Source organism: Arvicanthis niloticus, chromosome 5 (assembly GCF_011762505.2).
Source record: "Arvicanthis niloticus isolate mArvNil1 chromosome 5, mArvNil1.pat.X, whole genome shotgun sequence".
Classification (NCBI taxonomy): Eukaryota; Metazoa; Chordata; class Mammalia; order Rodentia; family Muridae; genus Arvicanthis; species Arvicanthis niloticus.
The window spans coordinates 70,991,019-71,003,730 of record NC_047662.1 but is presented as its reverse complement, the minus strand read 5'-3'; the positions used below and the strand labels follow the sequence as shown (position 1 = coordinate 71,003,730).

The 12,712-nt window shown below is 36.6% G+C and overlaps 1 long non-coding RNA gene across 1 annotated transcript in view; it reads right to left on the bottom strand.

Annotated features, from left to right (window-relative positions):
* LOC143442427 (uncharacterized) overlaps positions 1–12,122 on the bottom strand; it is a 587,780-nt gene extending 575,658 nt beyond the window's left edge. Inside the window, exon 1 of the long non-coding RNA XR_013110637.1 lies at positions 11,849–12,122. This is a non-coding gene — a long non-coding RNA (uncharacterized LOC143442427). The remainder of the gene's footprint in view (positions 1–11,848) is intronic.
* Between the last annotated feature and the right edge of the window lie 590 nt (positions 12,123–12,712).

Genomic DNA, 12,712 nt, shown 5'->3' with positions numbered 1-12,712 from the left:
GAGTTAGATACAAAGACTACGAACACCCTAAAACAGTAAATAAAATATGATGCTGTGACTACTTGGTTTAATAAATCTTATATCATTTTAAAATTGAATATCTTAGAGCTCAGTGTTCCAGCAGGATGAGGAAAAATGCTTCCAATCTCAGCACAGGGGATGTAGAAAGAGAAAACCAATATTTTCCAGTCCAGCCTGAAATATGTAATAATAAAACTATCTTCAAGAAACTCAAGGGCTGGGTATAAAACTCAGTGATGAAGTACTTACTTAGCATGCATAAATTATACATACATACACACATACACATACACATGCACATGAACACACACTCACAATATATGTGAAAATTTTGATAATTCTATACAGGTTGGTTAAATGCTACATAAATGCTCAACATTTTAAAAGAAGTCCCTACTATCAAAACCACATTAAAACAAAAATCACCTCATACAATGTTTTTCTTTCCTATTGTGACATTGTCTTCTAAACAGATTTTGTGCTATGTAGTATAATCATAGCCTCGAAAGGGTACCCAAACGCATAAGATTGATGAGAATAACAAGACACATACCATACTCAACAGATGTTACCGTCACATCCCCAGCTACAAAGACCTGGAGATCAGCCAAACTGTAAGAGGTAAAGTGTGTGTCTGTGGAGTTTGAGCTCCCGTGAGGAACTTGTACAGTTGCAGGATGGGAAGCCAAAAGAGGCTGACCACTTCAGGATTGGCAGGGGAAACATAATAACGTAACATTTTGTGTGAGATCATTACTTTGTATGGCAGCCTTTGGCTACTGCTGGGAATGAGCTGAAAGCTCTTCAATTTGTTATGCAGGAATAATACAACAGTACAGGCCGTGGTTTGTCTTGAGGAAAGCCACAAAAAGAAGAGGTTCCACAAAAGGTTGATAAAATGATAAATAAGTCATGGACTGGAAGAAACATTCAGCCAAGTCACTCCTAAATCAGGTTCACAATCACCAACTGAAGGACACATACATATAACTATGGTATTCCCTTTCCAAATAGAAAAGGGGCAATTATAAATCATCATTATTCATGTCATAATTTTTATTATAATTTTCCTAAATTATTTATGGACACTTAATAGTCCTTATATATGGCTTTATAAAGTTCTATGAAGAAAAGTAAAACATTAAAGGACTATATAAATCTATATAATAAAATTTCCTTCTTGTGATGATACAAACTTTAGCATTACCTTTCCTGCACATGCAAAACAATGTTTTAAGGAGGATCAGACAGAGGAAATAATAGAGAAAAATAATGTAGATGAAAGAAAATGTGAAATGGCCATCCATTTAAAAATTGGTAAAGCAATGTCTAGGGTGTATGATTTGAAAAACTAGGCAATGTCCACAGAACAAGATCTCTGTCAAGTATCTCTGAGATAGGCTCATTCTGACGAGCTAAAAGAATATGGATACTGCCACTAACTTTCCAAGAGTGCCTTGAACTTGCTATTTTTTATAGAGCTGAACTTCCTATAGAGAGCTAATATAAGATACCATCTACTACCTATTCTATATATTTCAAAGACATTCATAATATATAAAACATTTAACATATCTCCTAATTTTTAAAAAATAAAAATAAAGAAAATCCTTAAGCTTGGGTTTTTTGTCTTTGAAAATAGGAAAGAAATAAATTCATCACACAGCTGACATGCTATATATTCTACAGTTTTCTGTTTTTCTCTTTGCTCATGCTTCTTGTGTTGGGTTCTTCAATGGTAGAACAAAATGAGGTCATAACTAGCAGTTTGATAACTTAGCAGCTCTAGCAAAGTCTGTAGTGGACAAGTATGCATCATCAAGTTACCCAGGCATATTATTTTTGCTATTTCTCAGTTATGGGTTCATCACTACTAAAGTATCACTAGCTTCTCTTAATAAACAATGAGAAGACCTTATAAAGAAAAGAGCTATGTCATAGGTAAAATTAATCCAATCACTCCACTCAGTGTATATTTCTTATGTCTAGGAAGTATGTTGAAAGCCTTTGTAATGAGTCACAAAACAGTAAACGCTTATTTTCTGTTCAATTTTACATTCTGATTCTTAAAATTCTCACATCCCTTCTAATGTAGAAAAAGATCCATCTTCATGTCTCTTTATTATCAGAATGTATTGGTTTAAAAAGTGGCAAGTGGTTTCTGAGGACAAAAAAGTGTTGTAGCAACACAGTAAACAAAAACTCGCCTAATATTTTTATTGCGATTTTAAACATTGGAAATGTTTTATTTTGTCCTCTCAATATCAGTACACCAAATTTTCATCAGTATTTATAAATTCTTGCTCACATACTAGAAAGGTAATAATTAATTACAGAGAAAGAATCTATTCAGATTTTTAGATTGTTTACTCCAGTGATGATAGTTTAGTTACTACACACACATACATGCATGCATACATAAAAATATTTAGCTATGAATTATGCTAGAATTTGTGTTTCCCCACTGTTTTGTCACCTAAGTAACTGTATAAGTAAGAAGCAACATAATAGAAATATAAAAAAAATAAAAACACTTCCCTATGACAATCAAACTGAAACAAACTGTGTTTAGTGCAATTACTGGTATAATATGTTGGAAATGAGAATACATAAATATAAGTAGCTCATACAAGTACATTTAAGTATAATGACTCTTTGGGGACCAATTCTTGCGTTTCCTTTCCTTTAGAATTTTATCTGGCTTATTGTAAGCACCCTTGAAATTTGTTTTTATCTGCTGATTCTGACCGTCCCATGTGAAATCTTCCTGGATATGTATTCATCTTCATCATAGTTAGCAGCAAAAGACACTTAGACCCTAAACTTCATACCACATCAGTGAATATTCCCTGTCTTTGCATTTTGATTGTGCCATGGTTATGATGCAGAGTTAACTGATAATTGGTGGCTTCCCAGAAACTGTAGCTCATTGTCAACAGTCACCGCATAGGCCATTGTGTTTAACGGGTGTTTATTCAGCATACAATCTTGGGCCAATAGGCAACAGAAACCTGGGAGTATCTACTAGTATTTTTCATTTGAAAATAACATTACAAAAGCAGCTCACAGTACCATTCAACTTTCTCCACTTTGAATATTCAAAATCTCTGAAACTGTGGCATTCCTCTTAACTACCCTTAAGTACTACAAATCAAGAAAACCTTATGTATACTTGCACCAAGAGGACAACAAAACAAGGGGATTTAAATTATAGGGTCTGTAGACAAGTTAATGGAACAGTTAATGATTCATTTTGTGTTTAATTTTTAATTTCTTTTTGTTTTTGTTTCTAATATAAAATATACATTATAAAATAATAAGATTGTATATATTTACCACCCAAAATAATGATTCATATATAAAAATGGACTATTATTTATACATTCTATATTAAAAATATTTTCAGAACCCATGGAGAGGTATTTCTGGACAAATGTCAAGAACACAAGATCAAAATAAGATCACAAATGGTTCTTTCTTAAATGATTCTCTTTTATTGTAGTGTATGGAGCACGAAGTAGCATGCATGCATATGAGTAAGTGCAGGTCCCTTCAAATCCAGAAGAATATCAGCTTCCCTAGAGCTGGAGTAAGATAATTGTAAGCCACCAGACATGAGAGCATGCTCCCTGGGAATCAAGCTCAGTGTCTAGAAGAGCAGGAAGTGTTCTTAACTGAACAGTTATTTCATCAGCACCAAATGATGAGTTAGTCTAAAACCACCTGCAATTTGTGAAAAAAAGATAAATTATAACACTCTCCTCTTTAGTAGTGAGGTACTTCTAAGAAATTATTTGTGTTTCAAACCCTAGAAAATGAGATGTGAGGTACTGATGAATGAGATATAATTTAACAACACAAATGCCAGAATATTTCTATTTTAAGTTCATAGTAGAACACTTCTTATTATTCTAAGAAGGCTGATGGAACTCTCAATGTCTGAAATATCTGAGGTCCCTGTGAAGGCCAAGGAAATGGTCAGGAGTGGAAAATTTGAAACAAAATTAGGAAGAAAAGATTTGAGCAACACTGAGAATACTGTTTTGTTAAGAATAACCTCAACTCTTCTGACCTGGATGCAAATATTCATTCATCTATAGGTTCAGTAGATATGTCACATTGAAATATTATTGGATATTGCCTTTTACAGAAAAAAATCTACTGATGAGATAATTTAAAAATTGCCTATAAACCTATAGTACACACATACTATACACATTAAAACACAAAGAGACAAAATGAGAGAAAGAAACAAAAAGAGAGGGAGGAAGGGAGAGAAAAAAGAGAGAGAGAGAGCACAAGAAAATTTATTAAGACCTAATGGCATAGTTTAAAATCAAGATTTTATAATTTAGCAAATAATACATTAGTATTATTAAAGCTGGAAAGTTACTGAGGTATCAGTGTTACCAAAAATAAACAATCCTCCAGCCACTCATTTTTATTATAAGAAATATCTTCCTGAGGACCAAGAAAATGAGAGAATTAAGTACCAAATTGAATCATTTGAAACACAATTCTGCTGTTCCCTACCAAACCCTGTTGTTTTCAACCACAAAAGTGTAAATGATGAGGCTGAGCCATGTCTTGAAAACAACATATTTTCTATGGAAGAGAGAGAGAGAGACAGAATGGACACATCTATCCAGAGAGCAAACTCACACTGTGCTGTTTGTAAGGAATGACCCTTCACAACAAGGATTATAAATGAGTAGTAATTGGAAACTAATTTTATACATATATGCATGAAATAACAACTAGTGAAAAAAAAAAAAACAGGCCATGAATTTGAGAGAGAACACAGTGGGGAAAAGGGAAAGGGAGAATGTGTTTATATTATAATTTAAAAAATAAAATAAGAATGAAAAGAAAGAAACAGCAATTGAGTGTTCTGCATAGCACAATGCGAAATCTTAAATGAAGACAAAATTTTCTGGGTTTTTTTGTTACATGAAATTAAGCTTTAATATCTAGAATCAAAATGTTTTTAGGCTGACACCATATATGATCGGAATACTACTTTTGAAAAATCCCTGTTAATAATACTGGTTAGTAATATATGATTGTATTTTACATAAGAGCATCTAGGGGAAAATATTTTAAAATTTAGTCGGGAATGTCCTCATGAGTTCTGCGAGAATTAAGCAGCATAATTTATTAAAATTCAGGATACATAACAATTTCAGTTCATTTCTAAAATATATTTTTATCTTATTTTTCCTTTCTTTGTGATTTTTAACAAAGTGCGTATTATTAGGCCTCCCATAAAGCTATCTTGCACTCATTTCTATGTGAACAGAATTTCTTCAGTGCTTCTGTTCTCTGCTGAGGAAGCCAGGACATTTCTGCCATGTTATAACAGCAGTAATGATAGAAATCTTGACTGCAAATTGTACATTGTGATTTCAAAACACAGGGTTTGATGTGTGGTTAAAGTGCCAACACTGGCCTTGAGACTAATTAGTGTTTCCTGTGCCATGTCAACATGACAGTAGTGCAGCCTGTGCTCACTGTTATCTACGGCTTCTCATGATGTTAGAGAGTGTGACACACATGAGGAATTGGCCATGGGGTAATCCAGCTTAGAAGATAAAGAAGGTTGCCAACAAATGATAGTGGATGACAGAATGGCTGTCGCTGCCAAATATGCAACAGATTACACCCTGCTTCTAGAAATGCCTGTGACTCAGAATGATACAAAAGAGGGGGCTGTGGCACAGAAGGTAAATGCACTTTTCCTAGAATAGGTGGTACACTGTGAGTTGTTGTTGTTTTGTTTATCTATGGAATTGTAATGTTTTTAATGATTCAGATATGTTTTATAAAACTATAGGTCAGTAATAACTTGGCCAGCCACATGCTAGTATAATGGGCACTGTTCTTGGCAGTCTTTGACACATGAGGAGGCCAAGAAATTCCAGAGACTCAAACTGTGGACTCTGTTGTGTTGTGTCATTGCATCATTATGAAATGGAGATCCTGACTCAACAGCTTTAGATAAATTAGACATAGAAGAGGGGTTAATGTTTACTCCCGTGGTTGTTTTATCCATCATGGCATCTGAGTCATTGCCTTGGTAATTATTCTACAATTAAAGAAAAAATATGTGGATCGTGAAGTGATAGCTGCCTCTCTGTGTGTCATGCATGCACACTCGAGGACAAGGCCTATAACTTGAAAATGTGACACAATGTAGGTAAGAGAATGTCTTTCCCATTAATTTGTGGGCCGGGTTTTAATGTAAAAATATACCTTGAATTCTTAATAAGAATATTTGGAGGAAGAAGAAAAGGGAAGATATTGTCTTTAGAGTAAGAGTAAGAAATCTTCCCTCTCTATATTGTTAACCTCACCATCCTTTACCTTTAAGCAGAATGTCTGGCATTGTTCAAGATTTCAGGTTACTCTTTTCCTACATTAAAGGATGCTAGTATGCATGTGTCTGAAAGTGTGGTATGTGTTTGTGTGTGTGTGTGTGTGTGTGTTTCCTCTTAAAAGGCAGGCTAGATTAGTAGCTAAAGCCAGTTACAGGTCTAAAATGGAAAACACTGTTGCTCTTAGTTTTGGTAACATTTTGTTGATGCTTTTCCTTTTCTCTGGTTTTAGGCTCTGATTTAATATTTCCTAGCATTGAACACAGAATGTGAAGTATATGTTATTTGCTTGTAGTTGGAGTAAGCTATGCTCAGGACTTTTGTCTGAAACCACTCAAAACATTTATTCTAACAAAAGGATAGATATAAACCCTAGGGTGTATGAAGGTATTTAGTAATCAAAAAGAACACATACACTCAACAAATTGCTGACTTTGTTCTCTGTTCATGTACCCACTAAATTATCTTTTAAATACTAATTAAGCTGGTCAAATATAAGTTTGTATTGCTTTCTTAAAAGCTGTTATTCACTATTTGTAGTACAATGTATATTAGTATACCTATAACTGGCTACTTAAGTATGTGTGAGGTTAAAAGATCAAATATTCACAAACTGTATACTTGATTAAAACAGCTTCATTGCTTCCTTACACATATTCAAACAAGTATGCAATGTCTCCCAGATAAAATTATGTACACTTAATTTAAGACATCTTTAAACTCAAATGAGATGTATATTCAAGTATACAAATGTTGAATTCATTTCTTGGCATCTAAGATAAGATATGTTACAATACATAGGTGATGTGCATTTTAATTAAACACACTTTTGGCTTTGGGAATACTTATTAGGATATTTAGGAAATATAAGAATTTATAAAATCAACACTCTTGTATATTGTACTTTATTTGCTTATGTATTAGTCAAATATAGGTAATATGTTACCAGTGAATTTGAATCATTTTTTGATCTTTGATTGTTGTATACACACTGGTAATTTCACTGTGTTCAGTGGTGAGATATATAGGACATTTAGAGTGAACACTGTCCTCAATCTCATGGCATACTGCCATCAGAAAAATTTTCCAGGGATGAATGGTATCTTTTGAAAATAATGGATTGTTGGCTGCTAATTGACTAGCATGTGCAGAATATGCTGTCCAAGCATGTACTTGACAACCCACCACAGGTACAACTAAACTGGTACAGAAAACTCACTGTGTAAAATGGGAAATCATTCTATATTTACATCTTTTCATACGTGAAGTCATCAGTTACTTCTCTAATACATGAAGACTGAAGGAGGGTATTTTGTTTTCTTTGTAGCTTTCACACTCTGCAACATTCATTTAGGAAAATATAAATTTAAATAAGTTGTATTATATACATGTAATCTTGCAAAAATTATAAATATACAGAAATAAAGAGAATTATTATTAGAAGTTGGAAGACCAAAGCCACTAAGGGTTTCTTTTTTTTTTTTTCTATATTCTCAAACTCTTTCTGCTATTTGATTACAAGGATGATAATTCAAAGATAGTAAGTGATGGAATATTTTCTCAGTGGCAAGAGTAAAGGGTGTGTTAAAGGTCACAAGACAAATGTCGCCTCCCTTCTACAAGCTCCATCCTGGTTCTCTGGAGCTACCACAAAGATCATCCAACCAAGGATGCAACAGACCAATGCCTGTCTAACATGGGTTCAGGACAATTAACTTGGCATTTTTGCAAACAAGATGTTTGCCTCTGGCTCCTTTGTGGAATCTTAGACTGTCACAGTATAATCTGACAGTTTGCCAAATGTTAGACTCAATTACATCAGTAATTATGCTAGATTGTTTCATAGTGTTTTGTAATTGGAATGATGTAAGGCTGCTAGCACTCTCTTTACTAGGCAGGAAATTCTTAGTAACCTAAACCAAGTTTCCTTTCTTATGTAACACAGGAAGTCCCAGAACCCTTGTTTTCATCTACAATATGTCTTCCCCTAAAGATACTATGCATTTTTTTTGTACTTCAGTAATTTGTCTTCATTCAATACACCTTGAACAAATTTTAATGCTTGCTGTGAGTACAGTTCAGTTTTATACTGCCGATTGTATGAATGAAATTTTATTTATTCCCTACTAATGTACATGCTTTTGAGAGATCTGATGAAAGCCAAGTGAGGCAAAAGTGGTAGGAGAAAAACACACTTAAACATATTAACAGGTAAATTGAATTGCCATCCAACTAATAAAAAAATTCTACCCATTTAATTTTCCCTCTTTTTAAATTATCAAGTATGCTTATTATATTATTGGTGTGGCTAAAGTTTATTAACCTCAGTATAGGTGCATATTCAAAAGATACAATCACATTAAGGTATTTGCCTCAAACAACAAAGGATCTTCAACAAAGTTATATGTTTCACGTATAGATATAACAGATGTACAGTTGATAAATGTGTGGTTACATATATAGACACGTAACGGTTTTTATTATGTCATTTCACAAATAGTAGTTTCCAAATTTTTCAAAAAAAAAATGCCACATGTAGGTTACTTAAATGTGTAATGTACACTGCAGGTCACCTGTTTTTAACACACCGAATTTCGATTTATTATTCTCTAGGATAATATAAAGCCTTAGAAAAGTAGGGTTATTAAAAGTTACATTAAAGGTGTGTCTCTAAAACCACAAAACAATTTGCACCAATTGCAACCACAACTGTGGAGTTTGATATTACTCATTCTTAAAGTGTTAAACATGTATCTATACCTCTGAGAGAATAGTATTTTAGCTCCCACTACACTTTACCATCACTAAGGAAAGTATCATTGGTACTGGCATTCTTTACACCCTCATATGGTTGAGTTCATGCACCCTACATGCAATACATGAAATAAATACCACTACTGCACACAAGAAAAGTAGAATAATTTTATCAATAGTTTAACACAGCAATTTACATCTAGTGAACATTGCTTTCTAAATTATATCTTTTAAAAAAATGATCCTCCTATCCAGAACTTCATAAATTATATGACCATGTGGTCTACAAAATCAAATTTATGTTGCTATAGTTACAGAAATTGACTTATAAATACTATGTTGATATTAAGGGAAAGGAAGGTACATTTGCTTTCACCAACTGCAACTGTAAGCAAATGCAGGTACACAGCACTTTATTAGTAAAAACTCCTTTGGTAAGCATGCGTTAGAGGAATTAATCATTCATTCCCTGCAGACTGCTTATGTATTTCATCAGGCCATTATCTGATCTGAATAACAAGAACAATTGCATAATAAAACACATTACTGCTGACACTAGCAACTTTACTCTTTCAACTTTAAAGTTGCAACTCCTGTATGACACAAAAAGCTGGTGTCAAAAAGCTAACAATTATATCACTCTGGCTAGGGTTCCCCTCCCTATGGTTACAGAAACAGTTAGCATGTATCTCTATGGGCATGACTAGAAACTGCTTTAATGAAGACTACTCTTCCTAACACTATGACACAATGATAACAGAGGCAGAATGTGTGTCAGCTTATTATTAATGTAATTGATAAGTCTCTGCTTTCAGAAATGAGGCAGACTGAACAGTTTTCCTATGCATTCTGTGGGCATAGATATGTAGCAAAATATATGTGATTGAGTGTATGGACAATTATCCCTTTATTTATGTATAGTTTTTCAAATGTCATGTATCATCTTCACAGATGTGAGGTCACAAATTATAGAGAACATATACATAATCCAGATTTGATCAACCAATGATCTCAGTTTAAATTATTTAAATTCATTTAAATCCAATCACAGGAATGGCAACGGAGAGCAAGGGGTGAGAAATGAAGTGATGTTCAGGAGATAATGACACATCTTTCTGAAGCGGTTCCCTTCCATCACAACTTTGTGTCACCAGAATCATTATCGGGTACACTGTCCTGTCCAATCACTCTAAAACTTACATCCCAAGACAATCAGAACCACCCAAAGACGATGGCACGGTTCTAAACGCTTTTCCATTTTTAACCATTTTGCCTTTTTCATATTTTTAAAATCATTGTCCAATGAAATTTTTACTTAACTATTTGAGTAGAGAGGTGACAAGATTTTGACCACAAAAGTCTCCATTAATTATGAGAAATCCCATAAGCGTTAATTGATAATAAGTGATTCTTATAAAGAAAATTCGTCTGCTAATTAGCTGTAATTCTCATTCCAGTTTTCTAAATTTGCAAGGTTTTTGTTGGAAAAGTATATTTTGTGTTAAGAGAAAAAAAAATTGAAAGTTAAAGATAAATCACATTGACTTTCTCTTCTTACCACTATTTTACTCCAGTCTGTATAAGTGCCATTGTGTCAAAGAACTTTGTGTTAAAATCGGTCCAGTTGTTTCTAACCTGCAATTCCTACTGTACCTACTGTATATATAACAATGAAAAAAAGAATTAGATTCAGAACCCATTTGGCAGTGATAAAGACGGGGGGAATGCTGAAGCGTTATTGATTCTCTTCCCTCTTGTGCAAAACAAACTGACTCAACTATATTTTTCCTGACATAACATAAAGGTTTTATTTAGATGTTACAAAATATTGGCGAATGTTAGGCTACACAGATCTCTTATTCTTTTAAGGTACTGTTAACCCTTTCATGGAGAGAGGACTGGTGTCCTACTTGCATGCACGGAAAAGCTGCAGCCTCTGACAAGGGATGATAAGTCCAAGAGAAATGCTACCTGCAAAAGTTTTTGATGCAGCGATATTCAGCCTTCAGAGATACCTTAAACCTGTCAGCAGCTCATGAGCCTGTCACAGTTCATAACCGGCTGTGTCAGAGTCACAGCTTCAGCCCGCTCTCAGCCTCCATTCTTCACAGTTCCACTCCAAATTAACTTCATCAGATTCTCCACCTAGGCTTGTGCCAGGACTTCCTCCACACATAAACTGCTCACAGACATGAAGTCATCCGAAGAGGATTGTCTTCTAGTCTTTCAAACCATCTTTCTTAACTTTCCCTTGACCCAATTAATTTTGCTTGTGTGCTCCTTACAACTAAAGATAAAAAACAAGCAACCCACTGAAGTCAGCAAAGGATGGAACTTGGGGATGGACCGGGGTTGAAGGTGACAGAAAGGAGGAGGGAATGGGCTGGGAATCCTCAAGCTTTTCCTAGGTAATAGTCATTCAGTCTTAGAGCCAACCAACATGTTCACAAGCCAGGTCTTCCAGCAGCCCTCGAACAATGAGCCTTTAACAATCAGACTCCTGGGAATGCTGCACATGCAGACACTCCTAAGTGATCGTCCACAAAGAAACACACACAAAAATGTTTAGCGAAGCACTTCTCAGGTAGGAATTACTCAAGTTATATAAGGCAAGTTATTCCCTGGTAACAGGAACCGGGAGGAAGCATACGGTAGACGCCTCACTTTAGAGAGCAAGACCAGAGAGCAGTTTTACTTACTAGGGCAGCCGCTCCGGCTCTCCTCGGGAACAGAGGAGTCTTCCTTCCCTTTCTTCCAGTCCAACCGAGAACTGTCTTTCTATTCCAGGGTCCGGGCTCAACTGCAGACAGGGAGAGCAACGGCCGCAGCAGGCAGCGCTCGCTCGGCGTCGGTGGGCTGCAGCGCTTCGGCGTCTTTAAAAGTGGTATCTGCGTGTGCGAGGGCGGCGCGGGAGGGTGGCGGCGCGCTCGGAGCCCGCGGGTCCCGCAGACGCCGGGGCGAGTGCCCGCAGGTGCGGCGGTGCGCGCGGGCGGGGCGGGGCGGGGCGGGGCGGGCCGGGCGGCTGCGGCGGGAGGGAGCGCCCGGGATGCTGGGGCTCGCACTCCGCTGGCTTGCTTGCTCGAGCTCGCGCACAGGCGCTCGCACCCGGCCCCGCGCGCCGCCCGCGCTCACCTGCATTTCCTTAACGAGCCACTTGATGGCTGCGGCGGCGCGGCCGCGGCGGGCAGGACCGGCGGGGGGCGGCGGGCTGCCGAGGCGACAGAGACCCGAGCCCGGGTGGCCAGGCCTTGCCTGGAGCTCAGCGTGGAGAGCACCCTTCCGCTGCCAGGCGCTGGACAGCGCCGGGTCAGGTGCGCACTTCTTGCAGGTGTCCCTGCTGTCCCCGCTCCAGGTTACTTGGAGGGAAGCTGGTGGAAAGGGGTGAAGAGTCGGGGTTTGAAAGGTAGGGAGAAGACCAGTACAGTCAGAGGATGGAGAGAGAGAGAGAGAGAGAGAGAGAGAGAGAGAGAGAGAGAGAGAGAGAGAGAGAGAGAGAGAGAGAGAGAGAGAGAGACTCGTCTCAGAGATGTGAGAGAGACTCGTCTCAGAGATGTGCTTCTGAT